General features: G+C 38.6%; 1 non-coding gene across 1 annotated transcript; it reads right to left on the bottom strand.

The window, feature by feature from the left end:
- Positions 1 to 5,089: 5,089 nt before the first annotated feature.
- On the bottom strand, positions 5,090 to 5,197 carry LOC127743116 (small nucleolar RNA R71). Its single transcript, XR_008004416.1, has one exon. It is a non-coding gene; the product is annotated as a small nucleolar RNA R71 (small nucleolar RNA).
- Positions 5,198 to 19,941: the final 14,744 nt, after the last annotated feature.

The raw sequence follows: 19,941 nt of genomic DNA on the forward strand, positions 1-19,941 counted from the left end.
TACTTAGTTTTATTTGTAAAAAGTAAAAGAACATGAAATAAATGATACTTGTGATTCAGTGATGAGGAATAGGTTGAGGTTTCGGAGATGCTCTGTCTTCTGAATCACTGCTCTCCTACTGTCTTCTTCTCCAAACACGGATAGCTCTTTCTATGGCAGGCTTTATGTTGGTGGATAACCGTTATCAATGGCTACCATCCGTCCTCTCAGTGAAAATGGTCCGGCTATGGTTCTCACCGCATGGCTAATCATCTGTTGGTTCTCCCTTATGTTGGAATCAGATTCGTTGATCCTTTTTCACACTGTCACTGCGCACAACAGTCGCGAGTTTGAAGCTCGTCACAGTCATCCCTTCCCATATCCTACTCGAAATACCACAGACAAGGTTTAGACTTTCCGGATCTCAAGAATGCTACCAATTGATTCTAGCCTCTACCATGAAGGTTCAGATCTCACGAGTTTGAGTGCTCTGTTGTCAGGAGATGCTGGTCAAACTCGTTGATTAGAAACCCAAGAGATACACACTTAAGCTGTCACCTAATGACTACGTTGAGCTCATGTAGAACAAAAGTAGTTGTCAGGCACGCGTTCATAAGTTGGGGAATAGTGATGAGTGTCACGGATCATCACATTCTCCATGTTGAAGTACGAGTGAATATCTTAGAATAGAGACAAGCGTCATTAAATGGAAAACAGTAGCAATTGCATTAATTCATTAAGACACAGCAGAGCTCCTCACCCCCAACCATGGGGTTTAGAGACTCATGCCGTCAGAGGTACAATATGGAAGTGTAAAAATGTCATAAGGTACAAACTGAATCTCTAAAAGTCATTTTTATACTAAACTAGTAACCTAGGGTTACACAAAATGAGTAACTATGTGTAGATAGTGCAGAAATCCACTTCTGGAGCCCACTTGGTGAGTGTTTAGGCTGAGCTTTGAAGCTTTCATGTGCACAGAACGTTCTTGGAGTTAAACCCCAGCTTTGGTGTCAGTTTGGGCATTTAACTCCAGCTTTGGTGCTGATGAGCGGATAATTTATATGCTTTTTGACATTGTTTTTAGGTAGTTTTTAGTAGGATCTAGCTACTTTTAGGGATGTTTTCATTAGTTTTTATGCTAAATTCACATTTCTGGACTTTACTATGAGTTTGTGTATTTTTCTGTGATTTCAGGTGATTTCTGGCTGAAATTGAGGGACCTGAGCAAAACTCTGATAAAAGGCTGACAAAGGACTGCTGATGTTGTTGGATTCTGACCTCTCTTCACTCGAAATGGATTTTCTGGAGCTACAAAACTCCAACAGGCGCGTTCTTAACGGCGTTGGAAAGTAGACATCCAGAGCTTTCCAGCAATATATAATAGTTTATACTTTTTTTGTGATTAGACGACATAAACTGGAGCTCAACTCCAGTTCCATACTGCATTCTGGAGTCAAACGCTAGAAACACGTCACGAACCAAAGTTGAACGCCAAATACACGTTACAACTTGGCGTTCAACTACAATAGAAGCCTCAGCTCGTGTAAAGATCAAGTTCAGCCCAAACATACACCAAGTGGGCCCCGGAAGTGGATTTATGCATCAATTACTTACTTCTGTAAATCCTAGTAGCTAGTTTAATATAAATAGAACTTTTTACTAGTGTATTACAAGTCTTTGGATTGGTCTTTGATTGTATTTTTTGATCTTTTGATCACGTTTGGGGGCTGGCCATTCGGCCATGCCTGGACCTTGATCACTTATGTATTTCTAACGGCGGAGTTTCTACACACCATAGATTAAGGGTGTGGACCTCTGCTGTACCTCGAGTTTCAATGCAATTATTACTATTTTCTATTCAATTCCGCTTGTTCTTATTCTAAGATATTTGTTGCACTTCAACATGATGAATGTGATGATCTATGACACTCATCATCATTCTCACCAATGAACGCGTGACTGACAACCACTTTCGTTCTACCTTAGACCGGGCGCATATCTCTTGGATTCCTTAATCAGAATCATCATGGTATAAGCTAGAATTGATGGCGGCATTCATGGGAATCCGGAAAGTCTAACCTTGTCTGTGGTATTCCGAATAGGATTCTGGGATTGAATGACTATGACGAGCTTCAAACTCGCGATTGTTGGGCGTGATGACAAACGCAAAAGAATCAAGGGATTTTATTCCAACATGATCGAGAACCGACAGATGATTACCGTGCTGTGACAGAGCATTTGGACCATTTTCACTGAGAGGATGCTATGTAGCCATTGATAATGGTGATGCCCTACATACAGCTTGCCATGAAAAGGAATAAGAAGGATTGAAGGAAGACAGTAGAAAAGCAGAGATCCAATAGGGACAAGCACCTCCACGTACTTATTTGAAATTCCCACCATTGAATTACATGAGTAACTCTATATTTATTTTCTGCTTATTTATTTAATATTCGAAATCTCCATAACATTTACAATCTACCTAACTGAGATTTACAAGATGACCATAGCTTGCTTCATACCAAAAATCTCCGTGGGATCGACCCTTACTCACGTAAGGTATTACTTGGAGGACCCAGTGCACTTGCTGGTTAGTTGTGCGGAGTTGTGACTAAGTGTGATTCACATTTGAGAGCGCTACCAAGTTTTTTTGGCGCCATTGTTGATGATCACAATTTCGTGCACCAAGTTTTTGGCGCCGTTGCCGGGGATTGTTCGAGTATGGACAACTGACGGTTCGTCTTGTTGCTCAGATTATGTAATTTTCTTTTTATTTTTCTTTTCAAAAAGTTTTCAAAAATATTTTTCAAATTTTTTCTTTGTTTTCAAAAAATTATTCAAAATTTTTAAGAATGAATTCTAGTGTTTCATAAAGTATGTTGAAGCTTGGCTGGCTGTAAAGCCATGTCTAACTCAATTGGATTGAGGCTTCAAAACCATCAGCATAGAGGCAAGTTAATTGGAATATCAGTTGTTACATGCCTGATTTATATCTTCTAAAGCTGGCTGGCTTTTAAGCCATGCCCAACCCTTGGATTGGAGCTTTAGACTAACATTGAAAGATTCTTGGAATTCTTATTAAAAAATTTTGAATCTCTTAATTTCTTTTCCTATATGTTTTTCAAAAAAAATAAATGAAAATACAAAAAAATTATAAAATCATAAAAACCAAAAATATTTTGTGTTTCTTGTTTGAGTCTTGAGTCAAGTTATAAGTTTAGTGTCTATTGCATGATTCATCTTATTCTTGCATTTTTTTTTTCGAAAATTCATGCATTCATAGTGTTCTTCATGATCTTCAAGTTGTCCTTGGTAAGTCTTCTTGTTTCATCTTGATGTTTTCTTGTTTTGTGTCTTTTATTGTTTTTCATATGCATTTATGCATTCATATTGTCTAAGCATTAAAGATTTCAAAGTTTGGTGTCTTGCATGTTTTCTTTGCATAAAAAAAAATATTTTCAAAAATATGTTCTTGATGTTCATCATGATCTTCAAAGTGTTCTTGGTGTTCATCTTGACATTCATAGTGTTCTTGCATGCATTAAGTGTTTTGATCCAAAATTTTTATGTTTTGGGTCATATTTGTGTTTTTCTCTCTCCTCATTAAAAATTCAAAAATAAAAAAATATCTTTTCCTTATTTCTCTCAAAAATTTCGAAAATTTGGGTTGACTTAGTCAAAAAGTTTTAAAATTAGTTGTTTCTTACAAGTCGAGTTAAATTTTCAAATTTAAAAATTTTATCTTTTCAAAATCTCTTTCAAAAATCAAATCTTTTTCATTTTTTTCTATTTTCAAAAATTTTAAAAAATTATTTTTCAAAAATCTTTTTCTTAATAGTATTTCATGATTTTCGAAAATTACACTAACAATTAATATGATTGATTCAAAAATTTGAAGTTTGTTACTTTCTTGTTAAGAAAGGTTCAATCTTTAAATTCTAGAATCATATCTTTTAGTTTCTTGTTAGTTAAGTAATTAATTTTAATTTTAGAAATTAAATCTTTTCTAACCATATCTTTTTAATCATATCTTTTCATTTTATCTTTTATATCATATTTTTTTTCAAAATTTTATCTTTTTTCAAAAATTTGATTTTAAAATATCTTTTCTAACTTCTTATCTTCTTATCTTCTTATCTTTTCGAATTTGATTTTAATATCTTTTTCAACTAACTAATTAACTTTTTGTTTGTTTCTTATCTTTTTCAAAACCACCTAACTACTTTTCCCTCTCTACTTTTCGAAAATATCTCATCCCTTTTTCAAAATTCTTTTTAATTAACTAATTATTTTAATTTTTAATTTTAATTCTATCAAACCTTTAATTTTCGAAAATCATTAACTGCTTTTCAAAATTAATTTTCGAATTCTCTCTCTTTCATCTTCCTCTATTTATTTATTTATTCACTAACACTTCTCTTCATCTCATCTCAAATCACTACCTCTATCCTTACCCTTGTGTTTGGATTCTCCATTCTTCTTATTCCCTTTCTTCTTCTACTAATAATAAGGAACCTCTTTATTGTGACATAGAGGATTCCTCCTCCTTTTTTTGTTCTCTTCTTTCTCATATGAGCAGGAACAAGGAGAAAGGCATTCTTGTTGAAGCTGATCCAGAACCCGAAAGGACTCTGAAGAGGAAACTAAGAGAAGCTAAATTACAACAATCCAGAGACAACCTTACTGAAATTTTCAAACAAGAGAAGGAGATGGCAGCCAAACCTAACAAAAATAATGCAAGGAGGATGCTTGGTGATTACACTACACGTACTTCCAAGTTTGATGGAAGAAGCATCTCAATCACTACCATTGGGGCAAACAATTTTGAGCTGAAACCTCAACTAGTTACTCTAATGCAACAAAATTGCAAGTTTCATGGACTTCCATCAGAAGATCCCTATCAGTTTTTAACTGAGTTCTTGCAGATTTGCGAGACTGTAAAGACGAATGGAGTAGATCCTGAAGTCTACAGGCTCATGCTTTTCCCTTGGCTGTAAGAGACAGAGCTAGAACATGGTTGGATTCACAACCTAAGGATAGCCTGGACTCCTGGGATAAGCTGGTCACGACCTTCTTGGCTAAATTCTTTCCTCCTCAAAAGCTGAGCAAACTTAGATTGGATGTTCAGACATTCAAACAAAAAGATGGTGAATCCCTCTATGAAGCTTGGGAAAGATACAAGCAGATGACCAAAAGGTGTCCTTCTGACATGCTTTCAGAATGGACCATTCTGGATATATTCTATTATGGTCTGTCTGAGTTCTCTAAGATGTCACTGGACCATTCTGCAGGTGGATCCATTCACCTAAAGAAAACGCCTGTAGAAGCTCAAGAACTTATTGACATGGTTGCAAATAACCAGTTCATGTACACTTCTGAGAGGAATTCTGTGAATAATGGGACGCCTCAGAGGAAGGGAATTCTTGAGATTGATGCTCTAAATGCCATATTGGCTCAGAACAAAATGTTGACTCAACAAGTCAACATGATTTCCCAAAGTCTGAATGGATGGCAAAATGCATCCAACAGTACTAAAGAGGCATCTTCTGAAGAAGAAGCTTATGATCCTGATAACCCTGCAATAGCAGAGGTAAATTACTTAGGTGAACCTTATGGAAATACCTACAATTCATCATGGAGAAATCATCCAAATTTCTCATGGAAGAATCAACAAAAGCCTCAACAAGGCTTTAATAATAGTGGACGAACTAGGCTCAGGAATAGCAAGCCTTTTTCATTATCTTCTCAGCAACAGACAGAGAATCCTAAGCAAAGCACTTCTAATTTAGCTAATCTAGTCTCTGATTTGTCTAAGGCCAGTTTAAGTTTCATGAGTGAAACAAGATCCTCCATTAGAAATTTGGAGGCACAAGTGGGCCAGCTGAGTAAGAAAGTTACTGAAACCCCTCCTAGTACTCTCCCAAGCAATACAGAAGAGAATCCAAAGAGAAAGTGCAAGGCCATTGATATACTCAACATGACCGAATGCAAGAAGGAGGGAGAGGACGTGAATCCCAATGAGGAAGACCTCATGGGACGTCTCTCAAGCAAGAAGGAGTTCCCTATTGAGGACCTAAAGGAATCTGATGCTCATATAGAGACCATAGAGATCCCATTAAACCTCCTTCTGCCATTCATGAGCTCTGAAGACTATTCTTCCTCTGAAGAGGATGAAGATGTAACTGGAGAGTAAGTTGCTCAATATCTAGGAGCCATCATAAAGCTGAATGCCAAGTTATTTGGTAATGAGACTTGGGAAGGTGAACCTCCCTTGCTCATTAGTGAACTTGATACATGGGTTCAGCAAACTTTACCTCAAAAGAGACAAGATCATGGAAAATTCATAATACCCTGCACCATAGGCACCATGACCTTTGAGAAAGCTCTGTGTGACCTAGGGTCAGGCATAAATCTTATGCCACTCTCTGTAATGGAGAAACTGGGGATCATTGAGGTACAGCCTGCCTTATTCTTATTACAATTGGCAGACAAGTCAGTAAGACAAGCTTAAGGATTAGTAGAGGACGTGTTAGTAAAGGTTAAAGGCCTTTACATTCCTACTGATTTCATAATCTTAGACACTAGGAAGGAGGAGGATGAATGCATCATCCTTGGAAGACCTTTCCTAGCCACAGTAGAAGCTGTGATAGATGTTAACAAAGGAGAATTAGTCCTTCAATTGAATGGGGACTACCTTGTGTTTAAGGCACACGGCTATCCCTCTGTAACAAGGGAGAGTAAGCATGCAGAGCTTCTCTCAGTACAGAGTCAAACAGAGCCCCCACAGTCAAACTCTAAGTTTGGTGTTGGGAGGCCACAACCAAACTCTAAGTTTGGTGTTGAATCCCCACAACCAAACTCTAAGTTTGGTGTTGAATCCCCACAACCAAACTCTAAGTTTGGTGTTGAATCCCCACAACCAAACTCTAAGTTTGGTGTTGGGACTATACAACATTGACCTGATCACCTGTGAGGCTCCATGAGAGCCCACTGTCAAGCTATTAACATTAAAGAAGCGCTTACTGGGAGGCAACCCAATTTTTATTTATCTAATTTTATTTTATCATTCTTTTATGTTTTATTAGGTACATGATCATGTGGAGTCACGAAAAAAATATTAAAATTAAAAACAAAATCAAAAACAGCAGAAGAAAAATCACACCCTGGAGGAAGGACTTACTAGCGTTTAAACGCCAGTAAGGAGCATCTGGCTGGCGCTCAACACCAGAACAGAGCATGGATCTGGCGTTGAATGCCAGAAATAAGTAACATCCTGGCGTTTAAATGCCAGGAATGCACCCTGAGGAGAGCTGGCGCTGAATGCCAGAAACAAGCATGGAACTGGCGTTCAACACCAGAAACATGCTGCACATGGGCGTTGAACGCCCAGAACATGCATCACTTCGGCGTTTAAACGCCAGAATTGCATGCACAGGCATTTTACATGCCTAATTGGTGCAGGGATGTAAATCCTTGACACCTCAGGATCTGTGGACCCCACAGGATCATCTTAGGATCTGTGGACCCACAGGATCCCCACCTACCATATTCTCCCCTTCAATCTCTCTTCCCAATTACCCCTTTCACCACTCACATCCATCCACTCTTCCCCAAAAACCCCACCTACCTTCAAAATTTAAATTTCTTTCCCACCCAAAACCCACCCTAAATGGCCAAACCGACTCCCTCTCCCCTTACTATATAAACCCCTCTATTCTCCTTAAATTTCACACACCACAACCCCTTCTTCTACACCTTGGCCGAATACACCTTGCACACTCTCCTCCATATTTTCTCTTCTTCTTCTTCTTTTCTTTCTTCTCTTGCTCGAGAGCGAGCAATATTTTAAGTTTGGTGTGGTAAAAGCATAAGCTTTTTGTTTTTCCATTACCATTGATGGCACCTAAGGTCGGAGAAACCTCTAGAAAAGGGAAAGGGAAGATAAAAGCTTCCACCTCCGAGTCATGGGAGATAGAAAGATTCATCTCCAAAGCCCATCAAGACCACTTCTATGATGTTGTGGCCAAGAAGAAGGTGATCCCTGTGGTCCCTTTCAAGCTCAAGAAAAATGAGTTTCCGGAGATCCGACATGAAATTCAAAGAATAAGTTGGGAAGTTCTGACCAACCCCATTCAACAAGTCAGAATCTTGATGGTTCAAGAATTCTATGCCAATGCATGGATCATTAGGAACCATGATCAAAGTATGAACCCGAATCCAAAGAACTATCTTACAATGGTTCGGGGGAAATACTTAGATTTTAGTCCGAAAAATGTGAGGTTGGCATTCAACTTGCCCATGATGCAAGGAGATGCACACCTCTACACAAGAAGGGTCAACTTTGATCAAAGGTTGGACCAAGTCCTTAGGGACATATGTGTTGAAGGAGCTCAATGGAAAAGAGATTCCAACGGCAAGTCGGTTCAATTAAGAAGACTGGACCTCAAGCCTGTGGCTAGAGGATGGTTGGAGTTCATCCAACGCTCCATCATCCCCACTAGCAACCGATCTGAAGTTACTGTGGATCGGTCCATCATGATCCATAGCATCATGATTGGAGAGGAAATAGAAATTCATGAAGTTATCACCCTTGAATTCTACAAAATTGCCGATAAGCCCTCTACTTTGTCAAGGCTAGCTTTTCCTCATCTTACTTGCCATCTATGTTACTCAGCTAGAGTCATCATAGAAGGAGACATCCCCATCGAGGAGGACAAGCCCATCACTAAGAAAAGGATCGAGCAAACAAGAGAGCCCACTCATGGAACCCAAGAGACGCATGATGAAGCTTATCACCAAGAAATCTCGGAGATGCCTCAAGGGATGCACTTGCCTGCCAACAACTATTGGGAACAACTCAACATTTCTCCTGAAGATTTGAGTTACAATATGGATCAATTAAGGGTGGAACATCAAGAGCACTCCATCATTCTCCATGAAATTAGAGAAGATCAAAGAGCAATGAGGGAGGAGCAACAAAGGCAAGGAAGAGACATAGAAGAAATCAAGGACATCATTGGTTCTTCAAGAAGAAAGTGCCACCATCACTAAGGTGGATTCATTCCTTGTTCTTATTTTTCTGTTTTTTTTTCAGTTTTTATGCTTATAATGTCATCTATATTTGTGTCTCTGTTACATGATCATTAGTATTTAGTAACTATGTCTTAAGGCTATAAATAATTCCATGAATCCTTCACCTCCCTTAAATGAAAAATGTTTCTAATTCAAAAGAACAAGAAGTATATGAATTTCGAAATTATCCTTGCATTTAGTTTAATTATATTGATGTGGTGACAATACTTTTTGTCTTCTGAATGAATGCTTCAAAAGTGCATAATTTTGATCTTGTTGTTTATGAATGTTAAAATTGTTGGCACTTGAAAGAATGATGAACAAAGAGAATGTTATTGACAATCTGAAAAATCATGAAAATTGATTCTCGAAGTAAGAAAAAGCAGTGAATAGCAAAAGCTTGCGAGAAAAAAAAAGCAAGCAGAAAAAGCCAATAGCCCTTAAAAAACAAAAGGCAAGGGTAAAAAGGATCCAAGGCTTTGAGCATCAATGGATAGGAGGGCTCAAACAAATAAAATCCAGGCCTAAGCGGCTAAATCAAGCTGTCCCTAACCATGTGCTTGTGGCATGCAGGTCCAAGTGAAAAGCTTGAGACTGAGTGATTAAAGTCGTGATCCAAAGCAAAAAGAGTGTGCTTAAGAGCTCTGGACACCTCTAACTGGGGACTTTAGCAAAGCTGAGTCACAATCTGAAAAGGTTCACACAGTCATGTGTCTGTGGCATTTATGTATCCGGTGGTAATACTAGAAAACAAAGTGCTTAGGGCCACGGCCAAGACTCATAAAAGTAGCTGTGTTCAAGAATCAACATACTTAACTAGGAGAATCAATAACACTTTCTGAAATTCTAAGTTCCTATAGATGCCAATCATTCTAAACTTCAAAGAAAAAAAGTGAGATGCCAAAACTGTTCAGAGGCAAAAAGCTACAAGTCCCGCTCATCTAATTAGGACTAATATTCATTGATATTCTGGAATTTATAGTATATTCTCTTCTTTTTATCCTAATTGATTTTCAGTTACCTCGGGACAAGCAACAATTTAAGTTTGGTGTTGTGATGAGCGGATAATTTATACGCTTTTTGGCATTGTTTTTAGGTAGTTTTTAGTAGGATCTAGCTACTTTTAGGGATGTTTTCATTAGTTTTTATGCTAAATTCACATTTCTGGACTTTACTATGAGTTTTTGTGTTTTTTTGTGATTTCAGGTAATTTCTGGCTAAAATTGAGGGACCTGAGCAAAACTCTAATAAAAGGCTGACAAAGGACTGCTGATGCTGTTGGATTCTGACCTTCCTGCACTCGAAATGGATTTTATAGAGCTATAGAACTCCAAATGGCGCGCTCTCAATGGCGTTGGAAAGTAGACATCCAGATCTTTCCAGCAATATATAATAGTCCATACTTTATTCGTGATTAGATAACGTAAATTGGAGCTCAACGCCAGTTCCATGCTGCATTCTGGAGTCAAACGCCAGAAACACGTCACGAACCAGAGTTGAACGCCAAATATACGTTACAACTTGGCGTTCAACTCCAATAGAAGCCTCAACTCATGTAAAGATCAAGCTCAGCCCAAACATACACCAAGTGGGCCCCAAAAGTGGATTTATGCATCAATTACTTACTTCTGTAAACCCTAGTGGCTAGTTTAATATAAATAGAACTTTTTACTAGTGTATTACAAGTCTTTGGATTGGTCTTTGATTGTATTTTTTGATCTTTTGATCACGTTTGGGGGCTGGCCATTCGGCCATGCCTAGACCTTCATCACTTATGTATTTTTAACGGTGGAGTTTCTACACACCATAGATTAAGGGTGTGGAGCTCTACTGTACCTCGAGTTTTAATGCAATTACTACTATTTTCTATTCAATTCCACTTGTTCTTATTCTAAGATATTCGTTGCACTTCAACATGATGAATGTGATGATCCGTGACACTCATCATCATTCTCACCTATGAACCTGTGACTGACAACCACTTCCGTTCTACCTTAGACCGGGCGCATATCTCTTGGATTCCTTAATCAGAATCTTCGTGGTATAAGCTAGAATTGATGGCGGCATTCATGGGAATCCAGAAAGTCTAACCTTGTCTGTGGTATTCCGAGTAGGATTCCGGGATTGAATGATTGTGACGAGCTTCAAACTCGCGATTGTTGGGCATGATGACAAACGCAAAAGAATCAAGAGATTCTATTCCAACATGATCGAGAACCGACAGATGATTAGCCGTACTGTGACAGAGCATTTGGACCATTTTCACTGTGAGGATGGAATGTAGCCATTGACAACGGTGATGCCCTACTGATAAACCCCATTTTTAGGGTTTATCTTGTATTGAATTTAGAGCATTTCATCAACCTTTTGTCACATTTAGCCAAGGAATTAGCATGATTTTGTAGTCTCTCCCATATTTGTGCTTAAGTGTAAAAACATGCTTTTTAAGCCTTATTTTGATGAATTCTAATTCCTCCTTAATTCCATAAGATGCCTTGATGTGTTTGCTAGTAATTCCAGGATTGAAATAGGCTAGGCATGGATCAAAGGAGCAAGGAAGGAAGCATACAAATGGAGAGAAGCATAAAAAGCCAAAGAAAAGAATTCATCCCAGCATGCGCATGCGCACAAGGCACTCGCGCGCACATTGCGGAATCGGCCGAGGACGCGCATGCGTACCGTGCGCGCACGCGTCACAGTCCACACGTGATCTCATTAAAGCAACACGTGCCTGGCGATTTTGGAGAGTTCTGGACCCATTTTGGCACCAGAATTCTGGTAGAAAGGATTAAAAGGACCAAGGATGAAACGGGAAGGGCATAGAGAGAAAGAGAGATAGATTCACTAGGAGTTAGTTTTAGTTTAGAGTTAGTTTTCTAGAGAGAGAAGCTCTCACTTCTCTCTAGAATTAGGATTAGGTTTAGGTTAATCTCTCCTCTTAGATCTAGGTTTAATTCATGCTTTAATTCACTTCTCCCTTACCAATTCTTACTCTTCTCATCTTCCTCTTTCTAGTTATGTGCTTTAATAATTGTAATTCCTTATTTTGTTTTGTATAGATTGTTGTTCCTTTGTTTTCTTTCAATAATGCAATATTGAGGTAATTCATGATAATTGTGATTTCCTTGATTGTTGTTGTCAATTCTTTGCATTCAATTGTTGTTAGAATTCATTCTTGTTGTGATTTGCTATACTTTTCTTTTGTACATTCCAAGTGTTTGAATAAATGCTTGGGAGAATGTTAGAATAGAATTTTATGTTCTTGGCTTGAGAAGGTAACTTAGGATTTCTTGAATTACTAGTGTCTAATTGATTGATAGTTGATAGCCATTGACTCTAGCCTTCATTAATCCAATTAGTGAAAAGCTAGGATTTATGGACTAGGATTGATATAACTCACTTGACTTTCCTTTGTTAATTGACTTAAGGATGACTAAGTGGGATTAATCCTTGCAACTACCATACTTGTGGCTAGTGATAATGATGAAGACCCTTGACAACCAAACCTTGCCAAGACCATTTTGTTAATAAAATTTCATTACGCTTTACTATTCATGTTTCTCATCTAAAACCCCAAAATAAACAAGTTCATGACCGATAATAAGAACACTACCCTGCAAGTCCTTTGAGAGACGACCCGAGGTTTAAATACTTCGGTTTATAGAATTTAGGGGTTTGTACTTGTGACAAACAAAATTTTTGTATGAAGGGATTATTGTTGGTTTAGAGACTATACTTTACAACGAGATTTCATTTGTGAAATTCTAAACCGTCAAAAATCCACTCATCAACTACATACAGCTTGCCATGAAAAGGAATAAGAAGGATTGAAGGAAGACAGTAGGAAAGTAGAGATCCAATAGGGACAAGCACCTCCACGCACTTATCTAAAATTCCCACCATTGAATTACATAAGTAACTCTATCTTTATTTTCTGCTTATTTATTTAATATTCGAAAACTCCATAACATTTACTATCCACCTAACTGAGATTTACAAGATGACTATAGCTTGCTTCATACCAACAATCTCTGTGGGATCGACCCTTACTCACGTAAGGTATTACTTGGACGACCCAGTGCACTTGCTGGTTAGTTATGCGGAGTTGTGACTAAGTGTGATTCACGTTTGAGAGCGCTACCAAGTTTGTTTTGGTGCCATTGTTGATGATCACAATTTCGTGCACCAGGTGCCACTTCTGGCATTTTACTCCATAAAAGGGTCTCTGGCAAAGGATGGACTATTATATATTACTGAAAAGCCCATGATGTCTACTTTCCAACGCAGTAGCTCTAGAAAATTCACTTCGCATGCAGGAGGGTCAGAATCCAACAGCATCTGCAGTCCTTTCTCAGCCTCTGAATCAGCTTTTTGCTCAAGTCCATCAATTTCAGCCAGAAAATACATGAAATTACAGAAAAACACACAAACTCATAGTAAAGTCCAGAAATGTGAATTTTGCATAAAAACTAATAAAAATATACTAAGAAGTAACTAAAACATGCTAAAAACTATGTAAAAACAATGCCAAAAAGTGTATAAATTATCCGCTCATCAGTACGCACAGGTGGCCCCACATGCCTTTATTAAAATTGCACGTGACTCATGATTTTGGTGGATTGGAGGCCCATTTCTGAAGCCATTTAGCTCATATTGAAGGGAAAATGAAGAGCATACCATAGCATAACATTAGGATAGCTTAAGAGTAGTATTAGGAAGCTTTAAGATAGTTTTTTCTCTAAGTTTTTCATCATTTCTACTAGAGTTTATACTAGGGTTTTACATTCAAGTTCCATTTCCAATTTTGATCTTGGATTTTGCTAGCTTCCATTGTAAGTATTTCTTTGTTACTACTCTTTATAGCTACAATGTTCTTACTCTTTCTTATATTTCAAGTTATAGTTCAATTTTACTTCTCTCCTACAATTTCAATTTCCTGTTGATAAATTTGATGATTGACGTTTGTTACATGCTTTCTTGAGTTGTTATTGTTGATTGAGATTATTTATTGCTTTTAGTTTCAAGCATTTTCTCATTTTTTCCATATTTAATGTTTTTGTCCACCAAGTGTTTGACAAAATGTCAATTATGATTTTGGGCTAGTTTTCTATCTCTTGGCTTGGAAAAAAGTGAGTAATTGGGTTCCTAGAGTTGGAATGTCCAACATTTAGTGTCAATTCTTGGATTGTTAATTGTTTTTGTTCCCACTAACGCTAAGTTGTTGCTAAGGCAATTAGCAAGCAATTTAGGATTTGTGGGTTAAGAACCCTTATGCTCATTTAACTTACTCTCCGATGTGAGGGTTAACCAAGTGAGATTAATCCATTCTAATTGTCATAGTTGTGGTTCCAACAAGGAAAGGACCCTTAGCTCACTCCAAGCCAAGATACCTTTTATGTCTTAAATCTTTTATACACATTTACATTGATCCCTTTTATATACCTTACTTGTCTATATTACATAGTTGGTTCTTTAATCCCTTTATTAGTTCATTTATTACAATTTTGAATGTTCTTTTATTTCTTCATATGTTTATCTCTTCATTGGAAACCCCTTGATCACCACAACTGGAATTGCATACTCATTGATCTCAAGTGCCCTTGGGAGACGACCCGGGAACTAAACACTCCCGGAATTGAATTAGTTTTGAATTGTGACATTGTTTTGAATCCAAACTTTGGTAGAGAGTTGATTGTGGGTTGTTTGGGACTATACTTGCAACACAAATTCTAATTTGAGGAAAATTCCTAAACCCACTTCGGCCTTCCACCAAGTTTTTGGCGCCGTTGCCAGGGATGTCACTTTAAGTGCAATGAGTGCTATAATTTTGGTGGTTGTAAATATGTGAGTAGTGTGAATATTTGACTTTTGTTTGCTACTTAGCACTAATTGTAGATAGCACTTCTATTTAGCTAGTCTTACTAGTTATTGGTTGTTAAGTTAGATTTTGTTTATTTGCCTATTCTTGGTTTGCTTTTAATAATTGCATGCTTTCATTGCCTCCTCAGTTGAATGACACGGTCGCTTCCAGACCCGAGCTTAGCCCCTTTTGATCCGGAAATAGAAAGAACTTTAACTCATATTAGGCAAGCTCGGTGCCTGATGGTGTTTTTGTGGAAAAACGAATTTCCAAACACATAGATCTAACCGGCAAGTGTATCGGGTCGCATCAAGTAGTAATAACTCATAAGAGTGAGGTCGATCCCATAGGGATTGATGGATCAAGCAACTTTAGTGGGTGATTAGTTTAGTCAAGCTAACATTGAAGTGAAATTGAATGAAATGTAGCCAACAGAAAGTAAATTTGCAGGAATTATAAAGTGCAGAAAATAAATTGCATTGAAACTTAAAGAGCAAGAAAAGTAAATTGACAGAATCTTAAATGACAATAAATGTAAATTGCATCAAAAGTAAAGGGAGTGGGAGCAGGGAATTTAAATGAAAGCAATAGATCAAGCAACTGGAAATTTAAATTGCAGGAAGAATAAAAGGATTTTGGGAGCTGGGATTCAAGAAATCAAACAAGAAATTGTAAATGGCAATCAAACAGAGAAGTAAAAGATGTAGTAACTTACAACCGATCTCAAACAGAAAGTAAAATTGCTTGAAGAAGCAAACAGAAATTAAATTCAACTCAATTGCAAAATCAAAATGAAGATCTCAGGAAATCAAAGAGACTAGAAAACAAGTCTAGATCTCAATTCCTTCCTTGATCAAAGTAGAAAATAATCAGCAGAAGAGAAGTAAATCAAACAGCAAGTGAAATGTAAATCCAATTCTCAATTATGCAGAAGAATAACAAGAGAAGTGCAGATAGAGAATGAAAACAGAATTCCTTCCAATCTCAATCCAAAATTTAAATTCAAAGAAAGGAAACTAGAATAGAGAGCTCTCTATCCTACTCCTAATGCTCCCTAGTGGAGCCAACCTCTCTAATGGAGCCCCCCCTCTGAAATGAGAGTGATGCCTTTATATAGGCTTTTTACAAAATGAAAATAAAATGAAATTGAAATTAAAAACAAATTCACAAAATGAAATTCCTAATCTAGCTTCTCTGTGTGCCTTTGAAAGATGATGTGGGCTTTGCTTGCTTTAGATTTGTGGAGAAATGGGTTTGGTTGGCCTTGATTCAATTTGGAGAGGAATTGAATTTAAATGGAATTTTAGTTGAATTTTGGCCCATGTTGCTCCCAGGAGGCTGCTCTACTCTTGTGGAGGGCAGAGCAGTGAAGCTTTGTGTGGGGATGCATGTTGCGTGCTAAGTATAGGAAAGGCACCAGGGGATTACCCTGCCCTTGTGGAGAGCGGGCCAGCAGTGTCATGGTGCGTGCCTTGCCTCCCTGCTTGCGTCAATCATGCGCGCCCTGACCGTGTCATGCTCATGCTTGTGTGCGCCAAGGGGAGTTCCCAAGTTCAAACCCTTGTGAAAGCATTTGGGAAAACAATTTTTCTTGAATTTTTATGAAGAGAGCACGACATTGCTCTCCAAGAGAGCACTCTGCTCTCCTTGAGAGCAGACTTCCTTGGTTTCCTTGTGTCTCCCTCTTCGAGCCTTGGTGGAAGCACTTTGGTTTATTTTCGCTTATTTTTTGCCCTTAAAGATGCCTTTCACTCATGCCTCAATTGTACGCCAAATGTGAATTGCTATATATCGTTGGAAAGCTCTGAATGTCAGCTTTCCAACGCAACTGGAAGCACATCAATCGAACATCTGTAGCTCAAGTTATAGCCCTTTGAAGGAGGCATGGTCATGCTGTGAGCGCCCAGATTTTAACTTAGCGAAAATTTGCTTCCAACCTCTCTTTGTTTCATCATGATATTGCCCTGCCCTTGGCAAGAGCAGGGCAATGTGCGTGCTGGTTGCTTCCTCCTTTAATTTGGTCATGGGCCACGCTTTTAAAAGCGTGGCTAAGGTTCCAAAGCGTGCTCCAACTTCAAAGTGTTCCCCAAAGCTCTTTTTTTTCTCCTTTTTAGCTTATTTTGTGCTTCTTTGCTTCTTTTTCTTCTTATTTCCTACAAGATTTATAAAATTAAAAGATCAAGAAAATATATCATTTAAGAACAAAAGCATTCAATATTTAAGCACAAATCATCAATTTCTTGTATGAAAAAGCATAGAAAAATAGGTATATGATGACATGCCATCAGTGGGGTGAAGTTCATGGACTGTATGTGTGACTTGGGGGCGTGCGTAAGCATCATGCCACTCCCCATTTATGAGAGACTGAACTTGCCACCACTTAAGAAATCTGGGGCGAGGTTTGTGCTTGTAGATAAAAGCATTGTATCAGTTGTGGGGATTGCGGAAAATGTGCTAGTTGACATTCAAGGATTACCCTTCCTAGTAGACTTTCACATTTTGGAGACCCCTCCTATTAACTCAGATAAGCCATCATCCATGCTCCTTAGAAGGCCGTTTTTGAAGACGGCCCATTTTAGACTGGATGCACATTTAGGATTCTATTCTTTTGAAGCCGATGGCAAAGTGGTAGAATTCATCTTGGAGGAGTCTAAGAAACCAATTCTCAAAGCCTATTCTATCTTTGGGTGCGATATAATTGAAGAGCAAGTGATTGAGGATGGCAAGGAGCAAGAAGAAAACAAGAATGCCAAGGAGTTAGAGGTTTTCCTCCTTGGAAAAGTTCCAAAGTGACCAATGAAGCCATGCAAAGTCCAACTTAGGACTATAAACCAAAGTGCTTGGTAGGAGACACCTCACCATGGTAACATTGTTCCAACTTTATCTCTTGTTTATAGCTTTTTGATTTAGCAACCTTCTTGTGATACGATGATTAGCTTAGTTTTGATTTGGTATTTTTGAGTTGAATAAGTTGAGTTGCTTGTGGATCATGAATTTGTGCTTGTTTGTATGATTTGGGGTTGGTATCTTGATATACTAAAGGTAGGTACCTTGGTTTTGAAAGAAAATTTTTGTGAAACATGGCATCTGTGTGTACGCATCCTGTTGTGCGTTCGCACAAAACTATATTTTTTGCCCCTGTGCAAGCGCACATGCCCGTGCGTCCGCACACTCCTTGCAATGCCCTCTGGTCGCAGCGCCAGCACAGCCTGTGCGTGGGCGCTGCCCTATCTCTCTTGTCCTATGCGTGTGCACAGTTGTGTGCGTACACATGCCTTCCCCTTATTGTGCTTCTCGTGCGGCCGCACAGACGTGTGTGACCGCACGCCTTTTGACAGCCGCTCTGGTGGGAGCATCAGTGTGCTGTGCGCATGAACAGCCCCTTCTTATCTTTGCTTCTGTGCGTGCGCACGGACCTGTGTTCGCACGCACACATGATTCTTCCCTCAAGCAAAGTGTTTTCAAAAAAAACCCAAGCTTTCTGCGCAAGCACACGCCGCTTTGCGCTTGCACGCCTTAGTGCAACCCCTCTTGTGGGAGCAACCGCACGCTCTGTGCGCTCGCATCCCCCTTGTTTTGTGTTTTGTGCGTACGCACACACCCCTCTGTCTTGCGACCTCTGTGTGCGCTCTCCCTGCTGTGCGTCTGCACACTCCACTACATCCTCTCTGGTCGCAGCGATTGCACGCTCTATGCGTTCACACCCCTCTAACTTTTTCTTTCTGTACGTGCGCACAGGCTTCTGTGCGTGTGCACAGGCTTCTATGCGTACGCACATGACTCGTTCTGAGCAACAACAGGGCAACTTGCCCTGTTGAGCAACAGTTTTCTTTTCTTCCCCTCCTCACTGCTGCTGCTCTTTTCTCCTCTTTTGCCCAGCCTTCAGGCGCTGCCGCCGGCCTCCACCACCGCCGTCAACCACTGTTCTTTCTTTCCTTACTCTTTTCTTTCTTCACCACCGGTGAGTTTCTCTCCTTCGGTGCTTTTTTCCTTTCCTGCGAACCAACCACCGTGAGCTCGCAGTGGCTAGAAGAAGAGTTTTTCCCCTTAATTCTTCTTTTCTTCAACCTTTAATTTTCAGGTTCTTATTTCTCTTTTAATGTTGATTTTTGCAATTTCTTTTATTTTCTTTTCTTTTCATGTCGATTAGATTAAATTTATCGCAATTGTTTTTATTTTCTTGTTCATCTTTGTATTGCAAAGTGTTGATATTTGATTGTGAGTTGATTAAGATTGAATTTGAGCCTAATTGTGATGAGTTTGCACATTGCATACCACATGTTTGATAAAATGCCTCTATGGAGATTTTGTTTGATTCATATGACATGGCCATCATATGTGTTCAATTTATCTTTTGTTAGGCATATTTTATGAATTGTGCAAATTCAATTATGACATTTGTTGTTAATCAAATTGGATTTACCAATGCATTTCCTTGTTGGTATATCATTTTGGGTGAATGGTTATTGTTGTTGTTTATCAAATTCCTTTGCTAATGAGCTTTTACACCAACGACTTCAATGACCATTCCACTCGAAGAAATTCAAAGGAATCATATGGTGCTTTCTTGAAGTTGTTTTCATGCCTATGCTTTATACTTGCAACTTAAGCACTTAATTGAGAAGCATTGAGCTTTGTGTTGCATAAGAGTGTGATTGCTGTTGTGTCCAGCCGGTGTGTGTGTTCCAACCACGCACACCCTTGGAATATACACACCGTCTTTCTTGAAAATCACACTATTTTAAAAGCTTCCAATTAAGAATTTGGTTTTCTTGGTTTCACTAGTGCTTCCTCATTGATCTTATATTGTTGTTGCCCTATGATCTTGAGAATCTTTTGTTTTCATTTTAGGATGCGAAAGAAGGGTAAGGCACCGGTCACTTCACCGGTTGTGCAACCTCCATCTCACCCATCTAGACCTCACTTCATGGATCGCCCAAGTAGTAACCCAAATGTTTTGGTTAACCAAAAAGCCAAGTTCCGATATAAGAAATTCGAGAAAAGGACAATCCGTTGGGATTGAACGC

Source organism: Arachis duranensis, chromosome 1, assembly GCF_000817695.3.
Source record: "Arachis duranensis cultivar V14167 chromosome 1, aradu.V14167.gnm2.J7QH, whole genome shotgun sequence".
Lineage (NCBI taxonomy): Eukaryota > Viridiplantae > Streptophyta > Magnoliopsida > Fabales > Fabaceae > Arachis > Arachis duranensis.